This window comes from Zonotrichia leucophrys, chromosome 10, assembly GCF_028769735.1.
Source record: "Zonotrichia leucophrys gambelii isolate GWCS_2022_RI chromosome 10, RI_Zleu_2.0, whole genome shotgun sequence".
Classification (NCBI taxonomy): Eukaryota; Metazoa; Chordata; class Aves; order Passeriformes; family Passerellidae; genus Zonotrichia; species Zonotrichia leucophrys.
In genome coordinates this window covers 13,951,228-13,971,763 of record NC_088180.1, presented here as the reverse complement: position 1 = coordinate 13,971,763, position 20,536 = coordinate 13,951,228, and the positions used below count along the sequence as shown (strand labels likewise).

Here is a 20,536-nt window from a genome sequence, read left to right as displayed (position 1 = left end):
ATGCTTGGATGGAGGAAGCAGGTGTTAAAGGAAGGGGGGAAGTGATTTATTTTGGGGGGAAGGGGAGGACAGGATGGCCGTATTTGCCTCTTATACAGACTAATTTCTTTTGGCTCATGAGCTTGTGCACAGCTTCCTAATTGCTGAACCTGCAAGTAAGATGGCAGCAAAACTGGGACTCGCTTTTTATTTTTTTTGAGTTAATATCACTTAGTGAGTCAGCCGAGGAGTGAGGTTTACGTGATGTACCTCTGGTGTTACGTGATGAGTTCTGTTGTTTTGTTCCCTGTTACCATAAATCTTTCACTGCAGCAGCAAGGCTGCAGTGCTGACAACACTGGACATCTTCAGGTCTGCACTTTGTACTTGGGAGTGCTGGCTTTTAATTGTTTAAAACCAAACTGGAGCTGATTGAGTTTACGTGTGGCCTAGATTCAAACAGTTTCTGTAGTGTGATGTGAAGGTCTTTGAGTTGCTGGAGAGGGTGATTCTGAGATAAAATAGAACAGGCTGCTTCATATGCTGTGTAGCAGATGTGTTTGCATCCCTAGCCCAAAGATTTCCCATCCTGGCAGTAATGACAGCACTCCATTACATTAGTGGGGTTTTCAGCCTGTGCAGGAACCTCTCTTGAACATGGGAGTCAGTTTTTCCATCCCTGAGTGTTTTGCAGCCACTCCACCCATTTTTATGATGAGTGATCATCATCGAAGAGCACAGTGGAACACAAGAGGTGGTGAGCAAACCTTTTGTTACATTAAATGTAAATGTTTACAGTTTCTCTTCTCCTAGCAGCTGCCGAGAAAGTGGGTTGTCTCAGCTGGGTATAGAAATAAAGACTAAACCCTTTTTATATGTACTGTCATAAAAGAAGGCCTTGTGTAATAAACATTCATTTCACAAGGTCCAGGTGTCTCTTTACACTTTTGTTTGATTCAAGGCAAAAGGTTGCTGCACATATTTGTTAACTGCAGGTTTTTCTCTATTGTGGTGCAGATGCCAACAGGAAAATACACATTTGTCCTCAGACCGATTGTGGGAGGATGCTGGGGGTTATGTTGGTACCCACTGTGTGCTGGTGGCTCCTGCTGAGTTGGGCACAGGAGTGTGAATCCGTTTGTGCAGTGGGAAGTCTCCAAAATTTGGAGCTGCTTTTCCCCCCTGGCCAGAGCTACTAATGAATTTTGGAAGAGTTTTTTGGTTATGTAGCCTGAAGAAGAGTTTGTGTGTAGCATGGAGGCTGAGATCTGAGCACTTAACTAGCATAAAATTCTTGTAACTACCTTGTAAATGTATTTTCTTGAGTAGGTGCCTTTCTTGTCCCTGTGAAAGATGCTGATGGGAGTAGGATGATAGGAGCAGGTTTCTTGAGAGCTCTCCCACAGTTAAAACAGGGCTTTGATCTGTGTTTTCATGGGCAGTGTATTAAGCTAGAAAAAGAAGCAGACTATTGCGTGAAGAGCTTACCAGTTAGTACTGTGGATAATAAATATGTTTGCATGGATGTTAACAGGATTAATTTTTTGTGAAGTGCATTGAAAATGGGAGAATTAAAGAAATACTTAAGTGCTAACTGGCTTTGTGTCTCATAGGTCTTGTAAATTTCTTTGTCCCTCATTCCAGTCAGTTTCAAGTTGTGTTTTTTATGGGTAAGTTTCAGGTTGTGTTTGTTATTGATATGAAATTTACCTGTCAGTCCCATACGGTTTTTTTCTGTGTTCTGGGAGTTTTGCAATTTACCTATGGGCAGTAAGGTGGTAAAATGTTGTATTTTCAGGTGGCATTTCAGGAGAGGTGCTCTGCTGAATGTGTTGTCCTTCCTTCTGCAGCTGGAATTGGCTCTGCTTGAACTGCAGGGTTTAGTGCTTAGACCTCCCTGGTTTTCCCTTTATCAGATTAGCTGGGATTTTGGCAGGACTTTGTGCTGCTTTTTCTTAGCCAATCGACTTGCATGTGAGTGTTCAGTAACTTTCTTGCTTTATAATCTCAAAGTTCAGAAGTCATTGGGTTCTTTGAGACTAATAAGAGTTCCTGTCCCAGCGACACCTTATGGCAGGCAGAGAAAACACTTGAGCATGTGGAGAGCAAGTTTTGAAATGAAAATTCAAAACTCCTTGAGGAAGATGGAGGACCTGTGGCAAGGAAAGTGCTTGGGAATGTATACATCTTTCTGAAGGTAAAAAACATTAATTTGCTTTTTACCCTTTCTTTCCTGGATGGTCCCATCTTTCCTGGATGGGACCTTTCCTGGAAGGTTCCATCCCCTTTGTGATATCAGTTAGTACTATGAGATGGCAGATAAATGGCAGTCAAACAGTTACTGTACAATTGCATTATATAAGAAGGTTAAGCATTGTGATAAAATGTATCAAGTCAGTATAAACTTATCGAACTTTTTAGTACTTTGCGTAGAGGAGTCCTGATTTTCCCACCTCTCTCCCTCCCCAGAACCAATTTGTAAAGTCTTTTCCAATTTTTACTAAAAATCTACTCTGATCAGTGCTACTGATATTAAGAAAGAATAATACCGTTTGCATAAATAACTGTGTGCATTAATGCCTTGGGCTTGTCATATCTCAGTGCTAAAGAGGAACCTAGACCATTTTGAAGGAAATGAGCTCTAAGTCTAAAGTTTTTCTAAGTCTTGTTGAAGTTTTTCTTTGGAAAGGTTCATCACTTGGTGTTTGCAGTAAAGGAAATAAATTGTTTCCTTGCAGGGTTTCTTTTGATTCTTAGATAAGTCTCAGTCTGAGCCACTGGATACCTTGGGGATAGAGACTTGGTTTAACATTTGGTGGAAGTTGACTGAGGAGCAGGAGCTGTTGCAGTATGTTCATGTCATTGTGGCTGTGATAGTTGGCAGAGCAGCATTTTAAATTCCCACACAAGAGATGTACAACTCTGTCTACTTGAGACCTTGTTGCTTCTGGCTGGTTGGGGGAAAAAAAATATGCCCATGATGGAGAGGAGAGCAAGAACTGTTGGGATGCTGCTAGATGAAAGCCTAGCAGCAATGAGCAGTTTGGGAATACACCCGAGCTGGAATGCAGGGTCAGGCTCAGAGTGTGCCTCCCAGCCAGGGAGAGTTGCAGGGTGGAGATGGCAGGGACCACCCTGCACATTGGGAACCAATTGTCACCTCTGCTTCGTGCTCAGCCCCGAGCTGTCCCCTGTTGGAGAGCAGCCTTTTGGGTGTGCACTGGGCACTCAGCAGCATCCTGTGATGAGACAGGGGGAATCCTGGTTTTTACCTTCCCTGTGACTTGAGCACATTGAATTCACTGCTTGGTGCAGGATGCTGAACCCCTGGTGCATGATGTGCCATGTTCTGGGTGTAGCTGCCTTGGTCAGTGTCATTGTCCTGCCATGGAGCAGAGGCAGGATCAGAACACACACTCGTTTCTTTTTGCCTCTTTAAATTATCTGTGTTAACTCCCTGATGTCTGTTATTCAGAAAATAAATTTTGTCTCATGCATCCAACCCAGGAAAGCGCTTATATTATATATTCAGCAGCCAGGAAATTGAATGAATCCTGATCTATTCTTAATTTCTTGTGTTTCCTGTGGTTTTATTGTTTGTGTTACCAGCCCTAATATTTACATACTTTTGAATGAGCTTTTCTTTTTTTGGAAGATACTGCTTTGTTTGTATGCCTTGCAAAACAGGTTCTTCCATTTTTTTTTTTTCAAATAACCAAACAGCTTACTTTCTCAAAGGAGTAGGAGGGGGAAAAAAGGAAGATTATAGGAATCACCAAAGGGAGATATCTAAGAATAGATTTTTTTTTTGGTTGATGATATGCTAAGACTTATTCTAAACTTGCATCTATCCTTCCAAATGTCTTTAGGCTCTTTGAGAACTTTGTAAAACTTGTTGCATATGGAATTAAGTGCTTGTGGGTGCTTTATCTGAATAGCTGATGCATTTACAGTTGACATTTTAAATGCAAAGGTGCTTCCATGAAAAATGCTTGTTAGAACAAAGTTGTAGTTGCCACTGAAACGCCAAAGACATTGGGAGACAAGTTGGTGGAGTCTGCTGCGTTAATGTTTAAAAGTAGTGCTGGTGAGTGTTGTTCATCTATGTGTCTCTCGAAACTGATGTAGTGCTTTTTTCTACAGAGTAAGGAATATTTCACAGTTATATTCCCTGCCTTTCTTCTGGATATGGAGGGCTGATGGAGCTGATGTTCTTTAGGGGGTCTGTCCCTTGGTACATCAACTGGCTGCCTTTTCCGTGGATGTTTGCTTTCCTTTAGTAATCTTTTAGGAGCTAATTTGAAATTGCCAATTTTTTTTAAAAAATAAAGCGTTCTCCATGGAATCTGTGATCAGCCTTTATTTGCAGGTGTTACTGTTCTGTGTTGGATTTCCAACCAATCTTCAGATATTTATTTCTTCCAAAAAATAAGACGGAACTTGAGAACTTTTTCTTTCAAATCTCTTCTGCCTGCCATGGATAAAATCTGTTTGCACGTTGATGAATAGTGGCTGGGAAGCCTGTCTGGTTCTGCAGCAGGATCCATAAATAGCATTAGTGTCTGGTTTACTTTGGGAAGGAAGGTGTCCCGTTGTGGCAGTGGCAGGGGGGAGCCTTGCGCTCACTCCCAGTGAAGTTGCCCTGTCTGGGCAGTGTTCACCAGCACGAAACTCTGAGAAACATGATACAGTGTCTCTGCTGAGATACAGAACCCCTTTGAAAGCTCCAGAAAGTACTGACATTTATAGAAATGGCTAATACTGGCCTTTTTATTTTCTCTATCCCTCTGCTGTTGGCTCAGAGAGACTTGGAGGATCATAATCCTGTGTGAAAAATACTGATGTTTCCCTCATCACTCTTCCTATCATTTGCTGCAGGGAGCACCTTGGGCCATGCAGAGCACATTGCTGCATGTGGTCCATGTCTAGCACTCCTGTGTGTTCAGGTGGATGGGCCAGCACTTGGAGTAGCTGTTCTAGTTGCCAGACTGGATCTGGCAGCTCATTATCAAACATGTTGGGTCTCAGGGTTGAGGTTTGGATGAATGCCTCTGAAATGCACCCTTTCCACCAAGGATATTTTCAGGTTTGTTCTTTGGAGCATTTGGTTTGTGGCACAGTTGCTGAAGGAGAAACTGTCCTCTCTGCTAGATCAAAAATCAGTTTATTTTGGAAAATGGAAGGAAAATGTTCAGGTGGTTCAGGAGTAGCACAGTTAACCATCTCTGATATGCCAGAAGAATCATGTGTGCAAAAGGGCAATGGCTGGCAATTATCTCAGAGTGGATGAGGCTTGGGATACTTGTGTCCTGTTTCATTGGCAAAATGAATCCAGGTAAAGTTTCAGAACTGCAATAAAAAAAGTTTAATTTTCACCCTTCTAGTGAAGACAATGATAAAACTCCTTGGCCGCTTGGTTTTTTCCTTTCCTAAACTGCTTGTGGCATGGTTATTGCTGGATGTTGTGAAATGTAAATAACACCAAGGTAGTGAACTCAGCATTCCCTGCTCCTTGGCAGCGTGGGTGAATGGAAACATCTGTCCAAGGCCTCTCTGGTTCCCTTCCCTCACACAGCTCCTGCTTCCAGCACAGTGCTGCAGAACGTGCTGCAAAGTCCTGCAAACCCTGTCCTTAACTCTGCTTCACACAAAATGGAGGAAAAGCTGGACAGTTAAGGGAGTGAGGACTTTTTTCCCCCATAGTGGGTATTTTAGTGCAAGTCATTCAGATTTCTGCTGTTCTGATGCCAGCCTGTGACATGGGACAGACCTGAGCTCGTGCTCTTGGCACAGTCCAGCTCCTCTGGTGTGTTCATCTCTTGCATTTCACTCTCAAATCACTCACTTGGCAAATGCTTAACTATTCCCTGTCTCTCCTATTCTGATTATACAAGTAGGCTGTGGCAGGGTGTAAGCTTCAGTAAAAAGGATTTATTGGTTTGCAGGCATGGGGATGGGTGATAGGGATTGAACTACTTTTTAACCTCTTAAAGAGGAGTGGGAGGCAAACACAAAACTGCAGCAGCAAATGCAGAAGGAGGATGGGAAACCACCGTGGTAATTCACTCGGGGTTTCCTCTGAGCTTGGGTAGGAGATCTTACTAGGTTTTTACTTTGTGGCCATAAAAGAAATGCAAACAAAACCCCAAAACCTAAGTAACCATGCAAATAATGCAGGAAATACGTAGTGAATGTTTTGTGATTGGGAGAGATAGTAACTGGGGCTTCTGAGCTTTGGGTTGGCTACAGGATGTAAATACTGCTTGTGTTGGTATGGGTGGATGTTGTGGATCAGGTTCATTGACACTTTGGACTCTAAAACTTACTTGGTAAATTTCAGACACTGCTTTGAATTTGTTTTCATTTCAGCTAGAGAAGTTGTTACTAATTTTGTCCTGTTGGTGAAAAATGAAATTGAGATGTTTTCCTTACAAGGTGTTTTCATGGTGATTTCTAAAAAAATTTTTTTATTTTGTAATCATAAATTGGGAAGGATGGATGGGAGAAGAAAAGGGATGCTCTTGTTCCTTTTAAAATCTACAAATACCGATTTTTTTTCTCCCCTCTCTCACCCCTTGTGTGACTGATGAAAAAGAAGTGTCAGTTTTTAAATAGATCAAACATCTTTCTAGCACATAACATTGGTTTGAGGTGAGGCTGCATGGCCAGGTTTTGATGGTTTAGGGATATATTAGGTGAATTAATACAGCCATCTGTGATGCATTTATGAAAACTGTTTTTTTGTTTAAAGCTTTCAGTGTTTTTTTCCTTTGCTGTCAATATGTAAAAAATTATTTCTTTAAGGGAAACCTGAACTGTGCTAGCCAGGGACTAATTCTGCATGCAGTATATCCTGTTCTGAAAAAAAGTGGGTTATTCTTAACATAAATTACATACTCAGAATTAAGTAAGATTAAAATTACAGTGAAGACAGGCTAATAAGGGTTTTACTCTGCTGAGGAATTTGACTTAAAGCTTGCATTGGAGCCTGAAGTTGAATTTGAGCCGCCAATCCAACTGAAGTGTAAAATGCTTCCTAGTCTCAACTAGAGTAAGCTAATGCAGAGTCTTGACTGAATTATGGTTTTTTCCTCTCCTTTTCGTGGGATAGATTTATAAAGAATTATTTTGATGATTTTATTTTCCCCTCTGAGCAGTTCCAAGAGCTAACACAAAGCATCATTGCATAATGGAGGGCTGGACAGCAGAATGCTTCTGTGATCTTTAGTGTTGCTTCAGGATTTCCAGCTCTGTAAATAATTGCTCAAGGCAAAGGTACACTAATATTATTTGGTGAACAGGAAGTCTGCAAATAGCGTGGTATTTTGCCATAATTACATTTGCAGTGGTGCAGGTGTTGAGCCTTACCCATAGCCAGGAAAACCAGTGCCTTAGATAGATTTGTTAAGAACATGTGGGTGAGGAATTGGGATGAAGGTTTGAAGGAAAGTACATCAGCAGATTTGAATTTAAAGGTTTGAAAAACATAAAAAAGTTTTAGGGGATGTGTTGCTGATGCACTGCTACAATGGCTTGGCTTTGTAACAGCAAAACAAAACCATCCAAATCCCCCTTTCTTGAGAAACTGCAAGATACTCTTAGATTTTTATTTGTTTTTAATGGATTATGGTTTTCTTAGATTGATGTGCTGCTTTTTGTGCTCAGGGCTCAGAGGTATTTGTTACTGTGGTAGTTTTGCCTCATGCTTCTCACACCCAAATCTTTCCTTAGCTCATTTGATGCCAAAATCCTTTTTTTGGCTCTGTTGGTGACCAGAGCAGCTAAGTGTGAATCTTGAGCAGCTGGTTAGGTGACACCCCGTGTCTCCTCCAGACAGTGAGAGTGTTCAAACACTTCATTAATACTTTACTTGAGCTGTCTCAATGAGATGGCTGAAGGAAATTAAATAGTCATTAAAATAATGCTGCCAGAAGTGCCTGAAACCAACTATATTGGGAGACTGACTCATCTGCCCTTGCTCTGGATGCAGTGGGAGGGTATCCTGCTTTTTTCATGACCTTGTATCACCAGCCCATGCATTCATTTGGGAACAGACTGATGAAGGAGAGAAGATGATATGCTAAAGGGAATGTTTCTGAGGGTGATGCTCATAGTTGAAATGGTCTTGGAGTAGTTATTTTGAGAGGAAATCTTGGCTCGTGTTCATGGAGCTGAACTACTAAGAGCAGCCTGCGAGGTGGGAAAAAAGGGATGGGGAGAAAGGAAGCAGGTGGTGAGAGGATGTGTGTACCAGAGAAGTGAAGCAGCACTCATGTTATCTCTTCCAAGCCCTCTGTTTTTCCTCCCTCTAGAGATGGCCATTATTTCAAGTGGGCCCTGAGGTTTGGAAAAAAAGGTTTGGTGTGTGTGTGAGCAGCAAATATTGAGAAAATTGCTGTGCTGTGTGTGAACTTATCATGGAAGTTTGTAACTGAGATGCATGGTGATGTCTTCACTTGATTTTGGCTCTGAAACTTTGAGGGGCATAGCAAAATACTTGGTGCCAGCCCAAATGGACTGGTATAAAAGTAAATAAATACTTTTAATAGATTGACTCTGTCTTGCTTAGTAATGTTCCTGAGTGTTTCAGCTTTGGATGTTCTTGAAGAAATTGCTCTTTCTTAGCCTAAAAGGCAGCACTTAAGATATTTAGACAGAAGTGGTGCTGCCTCTCCAGACAGGAATATTTGTATAAATGTTTAAAGTGTCCAGTTAATCTGGCAGGATTGTGACCAGGATAGTGTGCCTGTGTGCATTTACAGTGTAATTATGAATGGTTTGTGCTGTGAGACAGTGTGATGGCTGCAGTGCTGCCTCTTTGTTATAAATACAGCGTCTTCTGGGCTGTTGTTTAAAGACTCCTTTGGAAGCCTGATTTAATAGTTGAGCTGAGTGAATAATTCAAAACCTTTTTATCAAGTTCTTGTTTAAATTCTTAAATGAGCTCACCATAACCTTTTTATGTACCCCTCCTGCATGTGTCATACAAATATTAGAATAATTGAGTTTTACTAGAGCAAATGTTTCTGTGAAGCAAATTTTTAGAGCTTGATGTATGACTGTTTATGGAAAGGGGAATGTTAAAATCTCACACACCAGTGCCTATGCCAGAAACTTGTGCTGGCTTACTTAGGAAAAGTGTGGGGGGCGAGACCCTTGGCTTTGTTGGAGCAATCCTAACTGAGCTGGTTTGTCAGATTGACTTGTTTGCAGTTCAAAAACTGAACACATGTATTTAAAGGAATTTCAGCTATATCTCTTCTTACAGGCCATTCTACAAACAGTAGCAGTACTTAGTTTAAAATATTTGCTTTTTTTCCAGATAAGTACTATTTTGACTCTTTTTTCCTTTTCTCACCCCTTTACATGAGATGAAGCAGCACATTCAAAATGCATCTGCTTAGCATCACTGAGTAGCTTAACAAAGGGATGCAGATGAGAGAAAATCCATAGTAACCTTCCAGATTTCATCATTCCTTGGCTTGAAGTCCAGTCCAGGCTGGAGGAGAGCCTTGCAGATAAGTAATTGAGTGGATTTAGCATGCCTACTCACATGTATTAATGTTTGCAGACTTGCTGGTGAAAACTCATTAGTGTTAAGTCACTTCTGAGTACTGATGGTCTTTAAAAGGCAAATGAAAGCCTTGCAACCAGGATGTCTGCAGAACTGGCATCCATTTGTCTTCTGCTTCTGAAGAAAAATGGAAGACTTAAAATCTAAAGCCAGCTCAAGAAGCAGGAGTTGAGGATTAGGCAGCGAGCTGGGAGATGCTGTTTTCTCAGTGGAGAATTGTTGCTTAATTGGTTACAAGAATTTAGTCAAGGCTGTTTATTCTGTTTGCAGACAAACCTCCTCCTGTGCATGCTCTGGCAGTGCTCTAACCTCCCTGGCACTGCAGTGTGTGCTTGGAGATGAGATGGAAAATCCTTCCTCTTGCAGTGCGTCAGGAGTTAGCAAAGCCTGATTCGCATGTGCAGGGTTTGCTCTGTGAATTTTGGATTTCTTTGCTGATTTTTCTCTCTGAACTCTGCTGCAGCCACCTTTAACAGTCACTGGTAATACCACATGCCCCTGGAATTGCAGGTTTGTGTGACAGTGAAACTATTATTGAAATTTTCCATTGCCTTCAGTCACAGCTAGTCCAAGTGTAACTATTGACAGTACAGATGCTGGAAACTGGGCATCTGTATATTCATACCCAGGCTATGAGAAGCACAAGGTGGTCTTTAGAAGTAGGAACTTTTAGATTTTGGGGTTGTTAAAAAACCCAAACTGACCTCCAAACCCTGGCATCATCACAACAACCAGCTTTGACTTTGCAGAAGGAGCCAAGTAAACCTGTTCTTTTTTTGGCTTTCCTGAAATTGTGTATGTGTAGAGTCATATTTTCACTCAACAAAATGAATTGTGTTCAGCACTGTACCAGTGGTCCTGGGCCTCTGGTTGTGGTGTTCTGTAGTCTGTCTGCTTGACTGGGAGGAAGAGTGTTCAGATTTGGTCTGACTCCCTTGCATCAGCTGTAATATTGCTGCAGTTGGAGCTTTACTAAGCTGAAAAGACCAAGGAAAATCTCCTTCCTGCCTCTTAATTTCCTCGTGATGATGCAGTATCAGCTCCTGTAGGCTTCTTGGACCTGAAAACAAGTGGGAAATTTTGGGTGGACTTCTGCTTGTTTGTAATTAAATATTGGTGTGACAAGAGGTTTTTTTGTGACGAGAAAGGCCCAACAATCTTACCAAACATGCAGAACAAGCAGGCTGTCTTGTCATCCCATTACATTCCCACTGTAGGAAACACCCTTTGTGCTTTGATAAATTTGTCCTTATTCATAGTGTGAAACTGCAAAATTAACATGTAAAATTGCTTTTGTGTGTTGGAGATTTATAACAGTTTGTTGTCCCTTCAGATTTGTGTTGCAAAGTGTCAGTGAAGACAGGGGAGCAATATTTATTATTTATTATGGGGTGAATCTGAGAATTGGCAGCTTTTTCTGAGGTACCCATCTGTACAGTTTGTGCTCAAGTTTTGTCTAGTATATATAAAATAACCTAAAGGAGGAGGTGGATCAAAGTAAGCTCTGGATTTTGTTGTAGCTTGATGCTGTTTGATTCTGCTAGGCAAGAGTTAATCTGTCAGCCTTGTCCCCATTTACATAAGTACCATTGATACTTCACCCTCCCTGTGGTGGCCTGTGAGCCATCTCTGTTGGGTCTTCATGCCATTCTAGATTTGGTTTTTCCCTCTTTCTACCCAACAAAGATTTACACTCCATCCTGGTCTAATTCGAAGTGGTGCCTTTAAGTTTTCCCACTCACATAATAGTGTATTAAAAAAAATATAATTTTTGCTTGTTTTTATCTTATTTAGCATTGTCAGAGGGGAAAACAGTTAAAGACTTGATGTGTATTTGGATTGGATGGAATAATGATGAGGTATAGCTGAGTTATTTTCTTTCTTTTAAAGCTGCTTGTGATTTTCTGCTGTGGATATTTTGATTCTTGTTTATTTTGCTCCTTCATTTGGAGAAGAATAGTCTGGGAGAGGGGAAGGAAGAGGGAGGGTTTACCCCTGTAACCATCATTGTTAGCCCTAACTTCTGGTAGAGCTTTGCTGCTTTGACTCGACCCCTTTAAAGTTGAGAAATGTGTTTTTGTTTGCATTTCCATCTTGTTGCATTTAGAAACTATTCTAACTATACCAGATTGTTTGAACATTAATGGGGGAATGTTTTTCAGAGACTTGATAGAGTTTCCAGGCAGCTTTTCATCCGCTAAGTACTGTACTGGGCTCTCACTGCTGAGGTTTTGCTTGGTTTGCTCTAAGAATCTGCAAAGCAACTGTTCAAAATTGCTGACACATGTTAAGTAATGTGGAAATCACCATCCTGCCCCATTGAAGTCTGAGAGGGCTCATGTCGACAATGAGAACAAGATCTGACCCTGAAAATGATATGTGAACAGTCTCAATCTGGAGACCATTTCTAGTGTCTTCCCTCTGACTCTGGCTAGTTTATCCTTTGCTCTTAGGTATTCTTTTTTTTTTTTTTTTAATTAGTCAATCTCAAAAAAAAATACCACATTCTGCCTCGTCCATGTATTTTTGAGTTATTTAACCACGTGTGCATATTTGACGATGCCAAGTTCAGAGTAAAATCTCAATTCTGTAGTGAAGTATCAGGAGAGTTAATGCTACTTTTAACAATAATGGTAGTGGTATAATGCTTATTTAATAAGAAATCCATCATCTTGTACCTCCCTTCTCCAAACCTCTAGTTTTCAGCTTTGGAGCAGCTGTAATCAGCCTGTACAACTTCCCTTCCTCCTCTCATGAATAAATCCAGCTACCTTATCTTCTCTATCAGAAAGTCTTCCCTGGCTTCAGCAGCCTCTGGAGGAGGGTATGAAAGGGGCTTTCACTGCCTAACAGGAAGCGAAATGAATGGAGGAACTTTTGATAATGCCCCGTCTGTCTGAGCGGGGGATCAGCCCGACTAAATTGCAGCAGATTAGTGAATGATAGTGCTTCAGCTGGGGCCAGAATTATAAGTTTTTAATCTTGGAACAAGCAATGATTTCTTCCTCCTAAACAGTGGTCAACTCCCTCTTTGATTTGGAGGCTTGCAGTCATCCATATTCAGTTAGTTTGGGTGTATGGTTTCTTTTTTTTTTCCCCAGTCTGCAGTCATGAGTCTCAACAAGCTTTTGGGTTTTTTGGTAGCAGTGATTGTGGTGAAACCTGCCATGGCCACATGCCATTTTTGCCAGTAACTTGTACTTTGCCTTGGATTTTTATGCCTGTAATGAGGTCTTGTATTTCCCAGCTTTCTTAATATTGGTATGTGTTATTCTGCCTCAGTTTTTTGCAATTAGCTTTGGGGTGGTTTGGGTATTTTCTTTATATGCAGCATTTTTCTTTCTGGCCACTTTCAGTCATACTCTGTGTGTGAACATGGATGACTCCTTGATTCTCACCCCACAACTTGGTCTAGACTTTCTGATAATCCAGCTCAGTGGGAGGGAGAGATGACTGAAAATCTAAATGGGGCAGTTTAGCTAATTGCCTTAGGCCTGACTCGTCTGCTGGATAACACTGGTTTTATTGCAGCCCAATGTGATTGACATTTGGGGAATTGCGCTGGTATAATGCTGGCAGCAGCAGTGAAAAATCTGCCCTATTGTTTCTCATACATTCACTGTCTGAGGAAGAGCTTTTTGTTACAAATAACTATCAGAATGGCAACTAATAGAGGGAAGTTACTTTTTCTTGAAATCACTGACTTTTCCAATTCCTAAGAAAAAAATATGAGTAATATCCTATGTACTAAAACTTTGCCTTGTCTATGTTTTTTTCAGGCTTTTTTTTTCTTGGATTTTATTACTGGAAAACTCTCTAATGACAACTTTGCTTAGGTAAGTGAAGCAAGATTTTTTCCTGTGGATTTTTTTAGAATTACTTCCCCTAACTTCTTTTGCATGTTGGGCTGAAATGTTGTGCTGCCAGCCAGCTGTGCTGCGTGTGCTGTGGTTAAAGGCTAGAAAGATGTTGTAAACAAAAGTGGGGTAATGCCTCTAGTGTGACATAAGGACCTCATTTATTCATTTCATCAGATGAAGTGGACGTCGTGCAGAATAATGAAATACAGGTTATATCTGCATATTACTGCATAATCTCATCAATTTATAATTTTTTTAAGAGATGCTCTGCTTTTTTTTCCACTGGAAGGTAAGCTTGTTGCTATCATGTAATGTCATTTTGTTATGAAATGCAACCTTCATGCTTAAAGGTTTTTAGATAAGTTGCTCTTCCTCCATCCCTTTCTCTTCCCTTTTACTCTTAGGCAGGAACTTCTGATATGGAAAAATCATAAAAAGCTTGAAGAGTTTTATATTTTTTTCAGCCCAAAATACAGGGAGAACATGAACAAAATTAACATCCCACTTTGATCTGAGCCAAATCTACACCTCTAAAATGGAGATTCCACATAATTGGCAGGATCTGAGTGTTGATTGAAAGCACCTGGTCTTGTCTATTTCTAAATTTTGTCTGTCTTTGGGGCATTCTGAGAACAAGTCCAGTGCTGTGGTGCCATGGATGATGGGTGGAAGAGCTAAATGTGTTGCTGTACCAAAATGTACTGTTTTCCTTTGTGGTGGAGAGAAGACTTAATTAACCTCTGATGCAAGACAAGAAGTTAATCCCTAGACATACGGATAATTTGTTGTGTTAGTTGGAGTTGCTTGTTGATCCTGGATAAGGCCAAAAACAGCTGCAGTGTTCAGGTAGGAATATAATATCCTAACATCTATCCTGACAAAAGTGCTGCTGCTCTTTGCAAAGTGTCTGTGAAAGGCTTTTCTTTTTTCCCCTGTCTCTGCTTTCTGCAGTATCCACCCCCTCTTCCTTTTGGTCTCCTTCCAGTGAATGGTCAGCACAGCAGCTTCTCTCCTTGAGATGAGGGACCTTGGTGAAATAAAATTGATTGGAGAAGACTTCTAGTTTAGGACAATCTGGTTTTCAAGGAGGACTTCAGGAGAGTGAAGACAGACAACTGCAGAGAGGCTTTTGAGTTCCCTTTAGTTTTCCTTTTAGGTAGCTCATCGGGGTTTATCCATCTGACATTCCTTTGCCAGGATGCTGAACTCAGGATATTTTGTGTGGTGTAGCTTTTGTCTTTTCCAGAAACACATGGGGATGGGCTGGTGGACTCCAAACTGTGAGTGAGCCAAAAGGTGGAAAAGTCCTTAGCAGAACCCTCTGAGATAGATTGGGATCCAGCACTGCATTGCTCTTGAGACCTGCCATTGCACTGTGCTTGAGCTTCCCCCATGTCTCCCTCAACTGCTTGAGCAGTGACTAATTTGCAGCCTGAGGCTGTATTTCTTGATGCCACTGCCTGTCCAGAGGATGGAGAGGACTCTACAAATGAGGGAAGTATTTAGGCATCAGTTTTAAGTCCTTTTAACACTGTATATTAGACACATCTATGAATATATGCAGACTGAGCTAATAAATAACCAGGGAATGGTAGTTAAGAGGAAAGGGCATAATTAATTCTGTCATGTACTCTGTTTTAAAGTTGGGTCCAGAGCAGTAATGTGTTAGGCTGGGAAGGTAAACACTGTCATTATTCAGCAACAAAACATGTACAAGGCTGACATTGTTTTCCTCCTTTTGATATAATATTTTTTTTGCAATGCTTGGAGTGGTGGTCTTTGGTGTGGTAGGAGCCTGATGAAGCCTAACTCTTTCCAAAGGGTCATTGCTCCTTTATTTGAGTTGAGTTTTGTATTAATGCTGCTTTGCTGACACAGAATGTGTGCTGTTCCAGAAAGCTCTTACTGTTTGCTGTGGTTGGGATGCTTGGCTGGAATTCCTGCAATATAGTTTGGAGGGAGGTATTTCTGTTTCATCAGGTGATCCCTTTTCAACCCCCCACACTGCAGTGTTAACCCAGGTCAACTGTACATGGCACACAGAAAAAAAATCCTTTTTGTGCAGATGCTGTTAAAAAGCCAGCATGAGTTTACCTTGTATATACATCTTTTTTTTTCTCCTTCAACTACACCAGCATGCAGAGAAAGGTTTGACTTCAGCAAATGCAGCTTTGCATGGTCTTTCAAGGTTAATGTGTTTGGATCATTCTTAGTGGGGAGAGGGATTTGGGGACTCCTCTCTTTGCATCTTAAAGCATTTGAAGTTGCTGTGAGAATGATGATATATTTGCTGAAAGGAAGAGTTGTCATGGTAAAAAGTTAAAGCAAAGTAGTTAACTTTTCAGCATGTACAATAAATAGTAATAGGAGAAAAAGCTAAAGAGCTTGTAGTTTGAAGTTCCCCCTGCTTGCTGTTACTCATAGCACAGCCTCTCTCCTCTCCTTCATACTTCTCATTTTAGCAAATTTTTTGATGTATAATTACACACACAGAAAAACAAGCAAAGATTTAATATACATATTTCTGTCTTGACTGTGCCCCACATGACCCACCCTGGATATCAGCTTACTTGAGTTTGCATAAGTGAAGATGGTGTGTATCCAAAGTGGGTTTGTGTTGTTCAACCCCTCAGTGCCTCTTTTTGTTGAGTTTTCTTACGAGCTTTGCAGCTCTGGCTCTTCCAACAGAAGTCTTGGACAAAAAACACTCATGGAGACACCAGTGGAATAGCTGATGCAGCTCAGCAGCCACCTCCTAAAATAAGTGGTGGAAGGATGCCTGTTTCTCTTAGCAGTATTTTCTTTGGAAGATGAGCATCTCCTCAGCATGTCCTTGGCTTCTGTGTCTCCCTAGCAAGCTGCAGCACTGAATGCTCCTTCTTTCACTGTTCCCAGCTCAGTTTAAAATTTCTTCATTCAAAGTATTTCTGTGGTCCTTCAAGGTCTGCTCTGTCTGATTGCAAAACTCCCAGGAATTTGGAGAGGGAGTCCTTCTTTTGGGTGGATTGAAAAGAAGTTGCGTGTTGTCAACTTGCACAAGGTCTTTCTTCAAAGTATGAAGTATTTTTTAGGGGGAGAGATCTCTTAAAAAATTATTAGCCCTTGGTGGGTGGCATGAGCAGCATTGACTGGAGGGGCAATTGTTCTGTGGTTCATGTGCTGTTTATTTTGCAGGCAGTGATGTTTTTATATTGCTGAGGCAGATGGAGGGATTCCCAGCTCCACAATCATGGCCCTGGGGAAGAGGAGCTGGTTTTAGGTTTCACCACTCGGAAGATGAGGTTAGCCTGAGACAGAGATGCATCCCTGTGTATGGAAATGGTCTTGGCCCAGATCTTGTCTGGCAATGTAAAGCCTGAGAAAGGACCAAGAGGTCAGCTTCAGCTTTTTGAGGAATGTGATATATGGTCATTCTGTGGCATGTGTGGACTGCTGCTTTTTTATTTCAAAAAGGGTAAAAAATGTACTTGCTTATGTGTTTTTTTTTTTAAAAACACACTAATTAGAGCTACAATTAGCTCTAAAGTAGAACCTACTTTACAGCTACATAAATATTTATATCTCTGATACTGAAACACTAATGATAAAGAATCCCAAGAGGTTTTTTCGTAGCTATAAAGCAAGGAAGATTTCTCCCATTCTCTCCCTCTTAGAACCTTTCTTCCACTTCACTTACTTCCCTCCTACTGAGCTAAACAACATTCTCAAACAGCACACACTGGGACTTTTTTTTTTTTTTTTTGCATCTATAGCAGTCTTAAGTAATTACTCTGCAGTTCTAATACTCGTTACAGAAGTGAGCTCCTCTTCTTGTGCCACTCAATGGTATCTAGAAACTTGAAGTTCTGAAACAGGCTAAAATGAATAGAATCTTGTTTCCTCTTTGCTCACATGGGCACTTATTCACTTCCCCATCTGCTTTGACTTTGAAGGCTGCTGAAGTTCTTCCTCTGTCTGACCCACTTGGCATAAGCTAGAGAGGATTGTCTTTCTTCACTAGCCAAGTTTATAGGGCTTCAGCTTGTTCGTAAATAATCCGTAGAGTTTTGAGTGCTGCCTTTCTCCTTCTCTCCCCTTCAAAACTGACCTGCTGTCATTTGTGTACAAACTGGGAGAATATTTTTTCAGTGTATAGATGGAGGAGAAGATTTGTGCAGTCATTGGACATGAGAGGCTGTAAAGTGTGCTGAGATTTCACTCGGGATCCATGATTTTGAGTATTCATCTCATCCACTTTCAATATGTGATCCCAGCACAAAAGAGCATCAGCTGTAGAGGAGGATTTTTCTCTGCTAGTCCTTGTACAAGAAGCACAGAGTACAAAATACAGGGCTTGGGTATGCAGAGGCATCTTTATAGGAGTGTGTAAATATTTAGTATACTTCAGGGAAGGACAAGGTGTTGCTCTGCCTTTGCTTTCACACTGAAGTACCTGCACCAGGAATTGGTTTGCATGTGTGAATGGTTATTTTAAGGTAGCATTAAAACTCACTTTCAGCTTTACTGAAGTTCTGCAGACCAGCCTCTCCTGATTGGAGCTTTGAGGCCTTGTGATCTGCATGTGGTCCTTCTGGCTCTTGGTAGCAGGAGATAGCAACCCTCTGTGGAAAGATAGGCTGTAATTTTGTCCTGCTTTGAACATGTGGGATTTTTAGTATTTCCTATGAGATGCATTACTAGTATAAACAAACTGTTTTGTTTAGTGTAAGCTCTTTATCCTGGTAGGATTTGAGACATCTTATAAAGCAATCACTGTAAATTTAAAACTAATATTTGGCATTATTTAAATAAACATAAATCAAAATAGTATACAAACAACACAAGTTCCCAGCCCAGGGACCCGAAAGACAGACCTACTTGGATGTAGCCTGTGCACTTTTTCCCTGTCCATTTCCCTGTTAAATTTAAAGCATTATGCACCTAATTAATACCTTTTTAAATTTATGTCAGTGATAAGATGGATAAATATTGCAATGGACACAGATTTTAGTGCTACAATTACAGAATAGATGTAGAAGCATGTAGGGTAAGTAGATATTTGTGCTGTCTTGTGGTGCAGCATCTTTGCTGCTCTGATTGGTTTGATACAGAGGATTCCAAATTGAAGCCTTTAAACTGGAAAGGGTAAATTACTGTTTAGTGTGTTGTAAAAGGTCTTGTAGACAGTGGGAGTAGATGAGTTATTTCAAAAACATAATGCTGGAAAGAAATTGCCATGCCAGACTGTTAAATTTCATTGCTGTGTTAATTAGATAGGAAGAAGCTCTTTATTTTATAAAGTTTTCCAACTCAGTTGAAGCTCTATCACATTAGATGTGACAACTGAATGATCAACTACTTGTCTGGGTGCCAGGAGCCTTGTACTTCCAAATTAATTGTGTTTTTATGAGCCAGTGTTAACTTTTGGAAAAATAAAGCTTAGGCCTTGGAAAAAAACAGATGTTGATGAATATGGGAGGGAATGGGGAAAAGAATATAATGTTCCTGGTAATGAGGTGACCTCTGGTGCTCTAATTTCACTTACCAAGTAGCTGTTATTTTTTGTATATAAAATGTAAAATTTTGCCTTTGAGGAATTTCATTTTAGAGGGTGGAGGAGTTCACAATCCTTTCAAGGCCTGGTTATCCAAGAGGGAATTCAGTATCTTCATAGATGAAGGGTGTATGAGTTTTTTTAATTCATCAGGCTTTTCAAAAATGTACAGATTTGCAGATGCGTGAGGGACTGGGGGGAAGCCCTTGCCTCTAAGTGGTGGTAAAATTTAAAACTCTTATGGGTATGGCTCTGATCAACATTCATTTCAATGTTCCCATAAAAAGCTTATGACTTGGCAGGGTTTCAAGGACTGAAAAGAAAAAAGCTCCGTATACAACATGTTTTATTAATGTTGAAGGAGTAATATTGCTGGATTTCAGAGTCTGCCACTGTGTAGAATAAGTTCTTTTTGGCTCTGGTACACTTTGGCTTTTCCCTTGAATAAAACAAGGTGTGACTTCACATCTGCTTCTTTCTAGTAGCCTTGTATTAATCAGGAGTATACATATTTCCAAGTTTTGGCTGGGATTCATCCTTTTTCTTTCTAATTCTCCTGTGTTGTAGAGTGAATTCATGATTCTTGACCCTCAACTGATACTGTTAAAGTGTATTTGCATAAGCCTTGATGTTAAGCATCACATCCCACTTACTTGTGATGACTTTTTGCCCCTTGTAAGCTATATGTAAAGGTGAATTTGAAATTAGGCAGCTGAGAAAGAAGTCATCTGTTGAAACTTGGCAAATGCGGTTGAACTAATAAAAGCAAATCTAAAAAAAATATACTTTTAAGGGAAACCGGTACTGTAAAACACGAGCTTTAAGGTGAAATTGCTGAAGATAATTTGTGCAGCCAAAGTGCAGGAGGAGGCAGATAACACAAGTCAAGCACAAAACCATAATTTACAGGCACACAGTGATGTTACTTTGGTAAGATTACCTCTGCGTGGGGCTTGGCTGGTGATCAAGGCATGGCTCAGCATCGGGCACGCTCTGAAACAGGAGTCTGGCTTCAAATCCTCATCAAACAGGAGTCTGGCTTCAAATCCTCATGAAACAGGAGTCTGGGTTCAAATCCTCAACACCAGCCTCTTTCAGAGAGTGCTGTGCTGCCTGGCAGTGGGACACAGCCCGGGCTCTGCGAGGCAGGAGGAGTTGGGGTATGTGACTGCTTAAAAGCAGATTTTATTCCTTAAGTTACTGCACAGGGTTTGGCTGAAGTAGAGGTAATTTTTTGTATAGTAGCTAATATGGGGCTGTGTTTTTGATTTCCTTTGGAAGCTGTTGATAACTCAGGGATGTTTTGGGTACTGCTGAGCAGAGTTTACACACAGCCAAGGCCTTTTCTGCTTCTCATCCATCCCACCTGTGAGCAGGACTGGGGCACAAGGAGTTGGGAGGGGACACAGATGAGACAGATGACCTCAGATAGTCCAAGGGCTATTCCAGACCATATGGAGGCATGGTCATTGTATAGAGCTGGGGGAAGATGAGGAGGATGTTCAGAGAGATTGTCTTCCCATATCATCATCGTGTGATGGAGCCTGCTTTCCTGGAGGTGGGTGAACACCTGCCTGCCCATGGGAACTG

The 20,536-nt window shown here is 40.9% G+C and overlaps 1 protein-coding gene across 1 annotated transcript in view; it reads left to right on the top strand.

The window, feature by feature from the left end:
- The window catches only part of LOC135452437 (A-kinase anchor protein 13-like), a 134,325-nt gene that overhangs the window by 6,832 nt on the left and 106,957 nt on the right, over positions 1-20,536 (top strand). Inside the window, exon 2 of the mRNA XM_064722477.1 lies at positions 13,333-13,389. The gene's annotated coding sequence lies outside the window, so the exon portion shown is untranslated. The remainder of the gene's footprint in view (positions 1-13,332; positions 13,390-20,536) is intronic.